Source organism: Ambystoma mexicanum, chromosome 14, assembly GCF_040938575.1.
Source record: "Ambystoma mexicanum isolate Mex_15411 chromosome 14, UKY_AmexF1_1, whole genome shotgun sequence".
In the NCBI taxonomy this organism is placed as follows: domain Eukaryota; kingdom Metazoa; phylum Chordata; class Amphibia; order Caudata; family Ambystomatidae; genus Ambystoma; species Ambystoma mexicanum.
Window position 1 is genome coordinate 658,068,340 of NC_090940.1, and position 12,970 is coordinate 658,081,309.

The window sequence follows — 12,970 nt, forward strand, 5'->3', positions numbered from 1 at the left end:
CATGCCTTTCTTTGTTCAAAATGTCTCTTTTTTCTCCCTTAGGTATGCAGAGCTTCAGCGCGGCAAACTGGCTTGGTTGAGCCCCGCTGGTAAATGATGGCGCATTAGGAGCGCTATGTTGCGGTAAGTAATCGCTATGCGCAGCGCTGCAAAGTCTTGCCTTTGCTAACCTGTGTTTTCCTTCCTTGTAGGTCGCAGTGTTCTTCAGCGCGAGTCGAATGTCCGGAGTTGTGTCAGCCGAGAGGCGACCAGCCAGGTAAGCCTTTTGAGCAGTTCGTAATTTGTAAATGTCTCTACTGCTTTCTTTAATGTTGCCTCTATCTAACTCTTTCAGGTCGTTCTGTCCGGGAGGCGTGCAGATTCGAGGAAGCTGTTCTCAGTAGCTGCAAGTGTTTAAAGATGAAGACTGCAGGTAAGATGCTGCTGCTAATGATGTTCCTTTAGTCTCCTTGCAGGTTCTGCTTCTCCGAGGTTCGAGGGAATAGCTGGACACGGTGAGCGTCACATTGCAAGCTGCAAAGTAACACGAAGCATGTTCTGCATTCAGGGTGTGGTTTATATAGCCCAGGTAAAGTAGTACCGGGGACAGTAGTTCCAGGCCTGCCACACCCAAAACACTAGACCGCATAGCTTGGTTCTTAGGGAACCAAGCTATGTGGATGCCTCCATGTTGGCTGACAATACAATAAAGTAGTTCCCAAGCACATTGTTTTTCATGGTGTATGAGCCTGTCGCCATAGGCGCCAGGACTGGCCCCATGAGGGCTTTTGAAGAGGATGCCAGGTTTGCCGGAGGGGGTTTTGGGTGAGGGTCGTGACAGAAACACATCGCTGGCTGCCTCTCAGCCTGATCTTTTCTTGAAACTTCAATAAAGATGTCTATTTGACAGATTTCGTCTTTAATTCTGCTCGAATTCTGCTGCCTTTCCTGTGCGACCCTGACACCGCTGGTGTCTTTGTTCTCTTTTAACTATATATTACTGTTGTTCTCTTTGCCGTTTTAACTTTGGATATATTACACAGCCACGTTAGTGGCTGTGTAGTTATGGTTAAGTTGCTGTTTCCATAGGAAGAGCACTTTTTGGGCGGCTTATAACTCTGCTCCCCTTGGACGAATCCTCACCAAAATTTGCAAAAAAAAGGTATATGGCCCACTCTGAATTTTGCAAAGTTTGATGATGTTTGGTGCATGGGGGAAAAGTTATAGGGGGGGTCCCAAAACGTCTTTTTTCCCCATAGAGTGAATGGGGGAAAAACTTTGCGCACGCCTACAGGCCAAACCGCTGGATGGATTTTCACCAAATTTGCGGCAGGAGGAGGACCTTGGTCCCGAAAGCGTGCTTTTGTAAATATGCTTTCAATCCGTCCAGTAGTTTTCCTTAAATCGGCCAAAAAGTATGTCTCCAAAAATAAGTGATATCTATGTTCGCTCTGCGGTCACACTTCCCTTTTCGGTCCGCGGACAGGATACCGATTGGCTAAGGGGCTTGCGTCATGATCGCGGACACACGACGTGTCTGCCGATTGGCTGGAGTAAGGCATGATGTACTCCAGATTGTTTGGATGCGCCCAACATCTTGTATTCGCCGACAGTGCTGCGGCGAGCAGAGTCGAAATACTGTTTCGGAAAATGTTTTGGTGTGTCAGAGTGCTTGGGGAGGTTCAGAGGTTAAGAGATGGGTGGAATACAGTATTTGTTTAGGCGGCAGGTGCTAATGATGTATTCGCCATGCTCGCCCTGTCCGGGATGTTTGTAATTACTGAAAATGAGGGGTCTCATAAGGATAGTACTTCCGTCCATGCTGTGTGCAGGCAACTTGAAACTGTTCTAAGGACACGCGTGGTGTTAACAAATATTAAAATTGAGTACATGCTGTAGTTACATTTTTTGTTTCTATGGGTGTGGTACTGACTTATAAGCTGCCATGGGTGTGATATGCTGCGGTGGTTGTGGCCAGGGCCTAGAGTCTTGGGTGCATGGCCGTAGGCCATACTCCCAAGAGTCTAGGCCCTGGCCACAACCACCGCAGCATATCACAGCAATAGATACACCCATAGTGTTGCATATCGATCAGGTTGTTATGGGGAGGGCAGTGCAGTTATAAGGCACCATGGGTTTTATATAGTGTGGTGGTTGTGGGCAGGGAGTAGAGTTTTGGGTGCATGGCTGCAGGCCGTAGACCATACACCCAAGACTCTAGGCCCTGCCCACAACCACTGCAGCATATCACATTCATACATCACAACCGTACAATCGAATATCTATCTGGTAGGTGTGGCCAGGGCCTAGAGTCCTGGTTGGAAATTGAGTGTATGCTGCAGTGAAAATGTTTCATTCTATGGGTGTGCTAATGATTTATAAGGCACCATGGGTGTGATATGCTTCAGTGGTTGTGGGCAGGGCCTAGAGTCTTGGGCGCATGGCCGTAGGCCGTAGGCCATACTCCCAAGACTCTAGGCCCTGGCCACAACCACCATAGCATATCACAGCAATAGATACACCCGTAGTATTGCATATCGATCAGGTGGTTGTGGAGAGGGCCTAGAGTCTTGGGTGCATGGGCGAAGGCCATGCACTCAAGAACAAAGTTATAAGCCACAATGGGTGTGATATGCTGCAGTGGTTGTGGCCAGGACCATGCACCCAAGACTAAAGTTATAAGAACTGAAGTTATAAGTCAGCATGGGTGTGATGTGGTGCAGTGGTTGTGTGCACAACCTAGAGTCTTAGGTGCATGGCTGCAGGCAATGAACCCACGACCAAAGTTATAAGCAGTGACATTTTAAGCCACCTTGGTTTTCATATGCTGCGGTGGTTGTAGGTAGGACCTACAGTCTTGGTTGCATGGCCGCAGGGTGTAGGCTGGAGGTTATATATCCAAGACTCTAGGCCCTGCCTACAGCCACTGCACCACATTAGTGCCATAGATCAGACGTATAGATTCTATTATGTATGAAATGTGTGAAATTATACTTACTGTTTAATTTGTTGAAATTCGATATATTTCTTAAATGACTTTAGTACTTGGAGGAAATATTCTTTTTCAATTTCTGTGCTAAAACAAAATAGCATGTTAGTGTTTGTATTTTATAAAGACTTATTACATTGTATAATAGACATAGCTTTTTTTTACCCACATATTTACAGGGTAATTCATAGAAATTCGCACAAAATTGGCGCACGCGGCTGGCGCACAGTGTCCCCGTGCGATACACTGCGCCAGCCGCGTGCGATAAAATCCTTTTCATCGCACAGCGTATTCATGGATTTTAGCCTCAAAAACCAGCCGTGGCGCAGAGTGGCGCAGCGACCCTGCAGCAGCGCCAGTTACGCCCCCAAGAACGCCCTCGCGCAAGGAAAAGCCTTCAAAATTCCCAAATCATTGCAAAGGGCTGCGCTAACCATGGACCAGTTCACAGGGCTGCCAAACAGCAAACGCCAAGCGGGGAACGTGTATTTCAGTGGTTCTCGGGAAGTTTCACACGCGATTGTCCTGGGTACGTGTACATCAGGGGTGCGCGGGAAGTAACACACGCGATTCCATCAGGGTACGTGCATTCCAGGGGTGCGCGGGAAGTATAACAGGCGATTCCATCAGGGTACGTGTATTCCAGGGGTTTGCGGGAAGTATCACACGCAAAAGTAGCAGGGTACGTGTATTTCAGGGGTGTGCGGGAAGTATCACACGTGATTCCATCAGGGTAAGTGTATTCCAGGGGTGCGCGGGAAGTATCACACACAAAAGCAGCAGGGTACGTGTATTTCAGGGGTGCGCGGGAAGTATCACACGCGATTCCATCAGGGTACGTGTATTCCAGGGGTGCGCGGGAAGTATCACATGCAAAAGCAGCAGGGTACGTGTATTTCAGGGGTGCGCGGGAAGTATCAAATGCGATTCCATCAGGCTACGTGTATTTCAGGGGTGCGCGGGAAGTATCACACGTGATTCCATCAGGCTACGTGTATTTCAGGGGTGCGCGGGGAGCACTACACGTGAATTGCCCATGTGGGTCCTCCCAGGTGTTCCCTCTACACCCTCCACGGCCCCTGCAGGCGGCCCACACCACAAGGGACTACCCTGCACATGTCCCGCAGGCAGCCCATCCACCATGCCTATGCCCCCCAGCCAACCCACATGTCACCTTGCACTACTGCCCACCAACGCATGTCCCCCTACACCCCCACCCCCCAGCAGTGCAGGGCACCCTCCACCAGGCCCCCACTCATGTCTCCCAGCACCCCCACACCCCCACCAGTCAGGGGCACCATCCACCAGGCCCCCACTCATGTCCCCCTGCACCCTCACCCCCCAGCACTGTGGTGCACCCTCCACCAGGAACCCACTCATGTCCAACTTATGTCTCCCAGCACCCCACCCCCCAGCAGTGCAGGGCACCCTCCACCAGGCCCCCACTCATGTCCCCCTGCACCCCCACCCCCCAGCAGTTCAGGGCACCCTCCACCAGGCCCCCACTCATGTCTCCCAGCACCACCACCCCCCACCAGTCAGGGGCACCCTCCACCAGGTCCCCACTCATGTCCCACTGCACTCCCACCCCCCACCAGTCAGGGGCACCCTCCACCAGGGCCCCACTCATGTCTCCCAGCACCCCCATCCCCCACCAGTCAGGAGCACCCTCCACCAGGCCCCCACTCATGTCCAACTCATGTCTCCCAGCACCCCCACCCCCCAGCACTGTGGGGCACCCTCCACCAGGCCCCCACTCATGTCCCCCTGCACCCCACCCCCCAGCACTGTGGTGCACCCTGCACCAGGCCCCCACTCATGTCCCCCTGCGCCCTCACCCCCCACCAGTCAGGGGCACCCTCCACCAGGCCCCCACTCATATCTCCCAGCACCCCCACACCCCACCAGTCAGGGGCACCCTCCACCAGGCCCCCACTCATGTCCAACTCATGTCTCCCAGCACCCCCACCCCCCAGCACTGTGGGGCACCCTCCACCAGGCCCCCACTCATGTCCTCCTGCACCCCCACCCCCCAGCAGTGCAGGGCACCCTCCACCAGGGCCCCACTCATGTCTTCCAGCACCCCCACCCCCCACCAGTCAGGGGCACCCTCCACCACGCCCCCACTCATGTCCCCCTGGACCCCACCCCCAGCACTGTGGTGCACCCTGCACCAGGCCCCCACTCATGTCCAACTCATGTCTCCCAGCACCCCCACCCCCCAGTAGTGCAGGGCACCCTCCACAAGGCCCCCACTCATGTCCCCTGCACCCCCACCCCCCAGCAGTGCAGGGCACCCTCCACCAGGCCCCCACTCATGTCTCCCAGCACCCCCACCCCCCACCAGTCAGGGGCACCCTCCACCAGGCCCCCACTCATGTCCCCCTGCACCCCTACCCCCCAGCACTGTGGTGCACCCTCCACCAGGCCCCCACTCATGTCCAACCCATGTCTCCCAGCACCCCCACCCCCCAGCAGTGCAGGGCACCCTCCACCAGGCCCCCACTCATGTCTCCCAGCACTCCCACTCCCCAGCAGTGCAGGGGCAACCCTCCACCAGGCCCCCACTCATGACCCCCTGCACCCCCTCCCCCCAGCAGTCAGGGGCACTCTCCACCAGGCCCCCACTCATGTCCCCCTGCACCCCCACCCCCCACCAGTCAGGGGCACCCTCCACCAGGCCCCCACTCATGTCTCCCAGCACCCCCACACCCCACCAGTCAGGGGCACCCTCCACCAGGCCCCCACTCATGTCCCCCTGCACCCCCACCCCAGCACTGTGGTGCACCCTCCACCAGGCCCCCACTCATGTCTAACTCATGTCTCCCAGCACCCCCACCCCCCAGCACTGTGGGGCACCCTCCACCAGGGCCCCACTCATGTCCCCCTGCACCCCCACCCCCCAGCAGTGCAGGGCACCCTCCACCAGGCCCCCACTCATGTCCCCCAGCACCCCACCCCCCGGCAGTGCAGGGGAACCATCCACCAGGCCCCCACTCATGTCTCCCAGCACCCCCACCCCCCATCACTGTGGTGCACACTCCACCAGGCCCCCACTCATGTCCCCCTGCACCCCCACCCCCCAGCAGTGCAGGGCACCCTCCACCAGGCCCCCACTCATGTCTCCCTGCACCCCCACCCCCCATCACTGTGGTGCACACTCCACCAGGCCCCCACTCATGTCCCCCTGCACCCCCACCCCCCAGCAGTGCAGGGCACCCTCCACCAGGCCCCCACTCATGTCTCCCAGCACCCCACCCCCCACCAGTCAGGGGCACCCTCCACCAGGCCCCCACTCATGTCCCCCTGCACCCCCACCTCCCAGCACTGTGGTGCACCCTCCACCAGTCCCCCACTCATGTCCAACTCATGTCTCCCAGCACCACCACCCCCCAACACTATGGGGCAACCTCCACCAGGCCCCCACTCATGTCCCCCTGCACCCCCATCCCCCAGCAGTGCGGGGCACCCTCCACCAGGCCCCCACTCATGTCGTCCAGCACCCCCACCAGTCAGGGGCACCCTCCACCAGGCCCCCACTCATGTCCCCCTGCACCCACACCCCCCAGCACTGTGGTGCACCCTCCACCAGGCCCCCACTCATGTCCAACTCATGTCTCCCAGCACCCCCACCCCCCACTAGTCAAGGGCACTCTCCACCAGGCCCCCACTCATGTCCCCTGCACCCCACCCCCCAGCACTGTGGTGCACCCTCCACCATGCCCCCACTCATGTCCACCTCATGTCTCCCAGCACCCCCATCCCCCAGCAGTGCAGGGCACCCTCCACCATGCACCCACTCATGTCTCCCAGCACCCCCAGCCCCCCAGCACTGTGGGGCACCCTCCACCAGGCCCCACTCATGTCCCCCTGCACCCCCACCCCCCAGCAGTGCAAGGCACCCTCCACCAGGCCCCCACTCATGTCTCCCAGCACCCCCACCCCCCAGCAGTGCAGGGGCACCCTCCACCAGGCCCCCACTCATGCCCCCCTGCACCCCCACCCCCCAGCAGTCAGGGGCACCCTCCACCAGGCCCCCACTCATGTCCCCCTGCACCCCCACCCCCCACCAGTCAGGGGCACCGTCCACCAGGCCCCCACTCATGTCTCCCAGCACCACCACCCCCCACCAGTCAGGGGCACCCTCCACCAGGCCCCCACTCATGTCCCCCTGCACCCCCACCCCCCAGAACTGTGGTGCACCCTCCACCAGGCCCCCACTCATGTCCAACTCATGTCTCCCAGCACCCCCACCCCCCAGCACTGTGGGGCACCCTCCACCAGGCCCCCACTCATGTCTCCCTGCACCCCCAACCCCCAGCAGTGCAGGGCACCCTCCACCAGGCCCCCACTCATGTCCCCCAGCACCCCCACCCCCCAGCATTGCAGGGGCACCCTCCACCAGGCCCCCACTCATATCTCCCAGCACCCCCACCCCCAGCACTGTGGGGCACCCTCCACCAGGCCCCCACTCATGTCCCCCTGCAACCCCACCCCCCAGCACTGTGGTGCACCCTCCACCAGGCCCCCACTCATGTCCCCCTGCACCCCCACCCCCACCAGTCAGGGGCACCCTCCACCAGGCCCCCACTCATGTCCAACTCATGTCTCCCAGCACCCCCACCCCCCAGCACTGTGGGGCACCCTCCACCAGGCCCCCACTCATGTCTCCCTGCACCCCCACCCCCCAGCAGTGCAGGGCACCTTCCACCAGGCCCCCACTCATGTCCCCCTGCACTCCCACCCCCCAGCAGTGCAGGGCACCCTCCACCAGGCCCCCACTCATGTCCCCCTGCACCCCCACCCCCCAGCAGTGCAGGGCACCCTCCACCAGGCCCCCACTCATGTCTCCCAGCACCACCACCCCCCACCAGTCAGGGGCACCCTCCACCAGGCCCCCACTCATGTCTCCCTGCACCCCCACCCCCCAGCAGTACAGGGCACCCTCCACCAGGCCCCCACTCATGTCCCCCTGCACCCACACCCCCCAGCAGTGCAGGGCACCCTCCACCAGGCCCCCACTCATGTCTCCCAGCACCCCCACTCCCCAGCAGTGCGGGGCACCCTCCACCAGGCCCCCACTCATGTCGTCCAGCACCCCCACCCCCACCAGTCAGGGGCACCCTCCACCAGGCCCCCACTCATGTCCCCCTGCACCCACACCCCCCAGCACTGTGGTGCACCCTCCACCAGGCCCCCACTCATGTCCAACTCATGTCTTCCAGCACCCCCAACCCCCAGCAGTGCAGGGCACCCTCCACCAGGCCCCCACTCATGTCCCCCTGCACCCCCACCCCCCACCAGTCAGGGGCACCCTCCACCAGGCCCCCACTCATGTCTCCCAGCACCCCCACCCCCCACTAGTCAAGGGCACTCTCCACCAGGCCCCCACTCATGTCCCTGCACCCCCACCCCCCAGCACTGTGGTGCACCCTCCACCAGGCCCCCACTCATGTCCACCTCATGTCTCCCAGCACCCCCATCCCCCAGCAGTGCAGGGCACCCTCGACCATGCACCCACTCATGTCTCCCAGCACCCCCACCCCCCAGCACTGTGGGGCACCCTCCACCAGGCCCCACTCATGTCCCCCTGCACCCCCACCCCCCAGCAGTGCAAGGCACCCTCCACCAGGCCCCCACTCATGTCTCCCAGCACCCCCACCCCCCAGCAGTGCAGGGGCACCCTCCACCAGGCCCCCACTCATGCCCCCCCTGCACCACCACCCCCCAGCAGTCAGAGGCACCCTCCACCAGGCCCCCACTCATGTCCCCCTGCACCCCCACCCCCCACCAGTCAGGGGCACCGTCCACCAGGCCCCCACTCATGTCTCCCAGCACCACCACCCCCCACCAGTCAGGGGCACCCTCCACCAGGCCCCCACTCATGCCCCCCTGCACCCCCACACCCCAGAACTGTGGTGCACCCTCCACCAGGCCCCCACTCATGTCCAACTCATGTCTCCCAGCACCCCCACCCCCCAGCACTGTGGGGCACCCTCCACCAGGCCCCCACTCATGTCTCCCTGCACCCCCAACCCCCAGTAGTGCAGGGCACCCTCCAGCAGGCCCCCACTCATGTCCCCCAGCACCCCCACCCCCCAGCACTGTGGGGCACCCTCCACCAGGCCCCCACTCATGTCTCCCAGCACCCCCAGCACTGTGGGGCACCCTCCACCAGGCCCCCACTCATGTCCCCCTGCAACCCCACCCCCCAGCATTGCAGGGGCACCCTCCACCAGGCCCCCACTCATGTCTCCCAGCACCCCCACCCCCAGCACTGTGGGGCACCCTCCACCAGGCCCCCACTCATGTCCCCCTGCACCCCCACCCCCACCAGTCAGGGGCACCCTCCACCAGGCCCCCACTCATGTCCAACTCATGTCTCCCAGCACCCCCACCCCCCAGCACTGTGGGGCACCCTCCACCAGGCCCCCACTCATGTCTCCCAGCACCCCCAGCACTGTGGGGCACCCTCCACCAGGCCCCCACTCATGTCCCCCTGCAACCCCACCCCCCAGCATTGCAGGGGCACCCTCCACCAGGCCCCCACTCATGTCTCCCAGCACCCCCACCCCCAGCACTGTGGGGCACCCTCCACCAGGCCCCCACTCATGTCCCCCTGCACCCCCACCCCCACCAGTCAGGGGCACCCTCCACCAGGCCCCCACTCATGTCCAACTCATGTCTCCCAGCACCCCCACCCCCCAGCACTGTGGGGCAACCTCCACCAGGCCCCCACTCATGTCCCCCTGCACCCCCACCAGTCAGGGGCACCGTCCACCAGGCCCCCACTCATGTCTCCCAGCACCACCACCCCCCACCAGTCAGGGGCACCCTCCACCAGGCCCCCACTCATGCCCCCCTGCACCCCCACCCCCCAGAACTGTGGTGCACCCTCCACCAGGCCCCCACTCATGTCCAACTCATGTCTCCCAGCACCCCCACCCCCCAGCACTGTGGGGCACCCTCCACCAGGCCCCCACTCATGTCTCCCTGCACCCCCAACCCCCAGTAGTGCAGGGCACCCTCCAGCAGGCCCCCACTCATGTCCCCCAGCACCCCCACCCCCCAGCACTGTGGGGCACCCTCCACCAGGCCCCCACTCATGTCTCCCAGCACCCCCAGCACTGTGGGGCACCCTCCACCAGGCCCTCACTCATGTCCCCCTGCAACCCCACTCATGTCTCCCAGCACCCCCACCCCCCACTAGTCAAGGGCACTCTCCACCAGGCCCCCACTCATGTCCCTGCACCCCCACCCCCCAGCACTGTGGTGCACCCTCCACCAGGCCCCCACTCATGTCCACCTCATGTCTCCCAGCACCCCCATCCCCCAGCAGTGCAGGGCACCCTCCACCATGCACCCACTCATGTATCCCAGCACCCCCACCCCCCCAGCACTGTGGGGCACCCTCCACCAGGCCCCACTCATGTCCCCCTGCACCCCCACCCCCCAGCAGTGCAAGGCACCCTCCACCAGGCCCCCACTCATGTCTCCCAGCACCCCCACCCTCCAGCAGTGCAGGGGCACCCTCCACCAGGCCCCCACTCATGCCCCCCTGCACCACCACCCCCCAGCAGTCAGGGGCACCCTCCACCAGGCCCCCACTCATGTCTCCCAGCACCCCCACCCCCCACTAGTCAAGGGCACTCTCCACCAGGCCCCCACTCATGTCCCTGCACCCCCACCCCCCAGCACTGTGGTGCACCCTCCACCAGGCCCCCACTCATGTCCACCTCATGTCTCCCAGCACCCCCATCCCCCAGCAGTGCAGGGCACCCTCCACCATGCACCCACTCATGTCTCCCAGCACCCCCACCCCCCCAGCACTGTGGGGCACCCTCCACCAGGCCCCACTCATGTCCCCCTGCACCCCCACCCCCCAGCAGTGCAAGGCACCCTCCACCAGGCCCCCACTCATGTCTCCCAGAACCCCCACCCCCCAGCAGTGCAGGGGCACCCTCCACCAGGCCCCCACTCATGCCCCCCTGCACCACCACCCCCCAGCAGTCAGAGGCACCCTCCACCAGGCCCCCACTCATGTCCCCCTGCACCCCCACCCCCCACCAGTCAGGGGCACCGTCCACCAGGCCCCCACTCATGTCTCCCAGCACCACCACCCCCCACCAGTCAGGGGCACCCTCCACCAGGCCCCCACTCATGCCCCCCTGCACCCCCACCCCCCAGAACTGTGGTGCACCCTCCACCAGGCCCCCACTCATGTCCAACTCATGTCTCCCAGCACCCCCACCCCCCAGCACTGTGGGGCACCCTCCACCAGGCCCCCACTCATGTCTCCCTGCACCCCCAACCCCCAGTAGTGCAGGGCACCCTCCAGCAGGCCCCCACTCATGTCCCCCAGCACCCCCACCCCCCAGCACTGTGGGGCACCCTCCACCAGGCCCCCACTCATGTCTCCCAGCACCCCCAGCACTGTGGGGCACCCTCCACCAGGCCCCCACTCATGTCCCCCTGCAACCCCACCCCCCAGCATTGAAGGGGCACCCTCCACCAGGCCCCCACTCATGTCTCCCAGCACCCCCACCCCCAGCACTGTGGGGCACCCTCCACCAGGCCCCCACTCATGTCCCCCTGCACCCCCACCCCCACCAGTCAGGGGCACCCTCCACCAGGCCCCCACTCATGTCCAACTCATGTCTCCCAGCACCCCCACCCCCCAGCACTGTGGGGCACCCTCCACCAGGCCCCCACTCATGTCTCCCTGCACCCCCACCCCCCAGCAGTGCAGGGCACCTTCCACCAGGCCCCCACTCATGTCCCCCTGCACCCCCACCCCCCAGCAGTGCAGGGCACCCTCCACCAGGCCCCCACTCATGTCCCCCTGCACCCCCACCCCCCAGCAGTGCAGGGCACCCTCCACCAGGCCCCCACTCATGTCTCCCAGCACCCCCACCACCCACCAGTCAGGGGCACCCTCCACCAGGCCCCCACTCATGTCTCCCTGCACCCCCACCCCCCAGCAGTGCAGGGCACCCTCCACCAGGCCCCCACTCATGTCCCCCTGCACCCCCACCCCCCAGCAGTGCAGGGCACCCTCCACCAGGCCCCCACTCATGTCTCCCAGCACCCCCACCCCCCAGCAGTGCGGGGCACCCTCCACCAGGCCCCCACTCATGTCGTCCAGCACCCCCACCCCCACCAGTCAGGGGCACCCTCCACCAGGCCCCCACTCATGTCCCCCTGCACCCACACCCCCCAGCACTGTGGTGCACCCTCCACCAGGCCCCCACTCATGTCCAACTCATGTCTTCCAGCACCCCCAACCCCCAGCAGTGCAGGGCACCCTCCACCAGGCCCCCACTCATGTCCCCCTGCACCCCCACCCCCACCAGTCAGGGGCACCCTCCACCAGGCCCCCACTCATGTCTCCCAGCACCCCCACCCCGCACTAGTCAAGGGCACTCTCCACCAGGCCCCCACTCATGTCCCTGCACCCCCACCCCCCAGCACTGTGGTGCACCCTCCACCAGGCCCCCACTCATGTCCACCTCATGTCTCCCAGCACCCCCATCCCCCAGCAGTGCAGGGCACCCTCCACGATGCACCCACTCATGTCTCCCAGCACCCCCACCCCCCCAGCACTGTGGGGCACCCTCCACCAGGCCCCACTCATGTCCCCCTGCACCCCCACCCCCCAGCAGTGCAAGGCACCCTCCACCAGGCCCCCACTCATGTCTCCCAGCAACCCCACCCTCCAGCAGTGCAGGGGCACCCTCCACCAGGCCCCCACTCATGCCCCCCTGCACCACCACCCCCCAGCAGTCAGGGGCACCCTCCACCAGGCCCCCACTCATGTCCCCCTGCACCCCCACCCCCCACCAGTCAGGGGCACCGTCCACCAGGCCCCCACTCATGTCTCCCAGCACCACCACCCCCCACCAGTCAGGGGCACCCTCCACCAGGCCCCCACTCATGCCCCCCTGCACCCCCACCCCCCAGAACTGTGGTGCACCCTCCACCAGGCCCCCACTCATGTCCAAC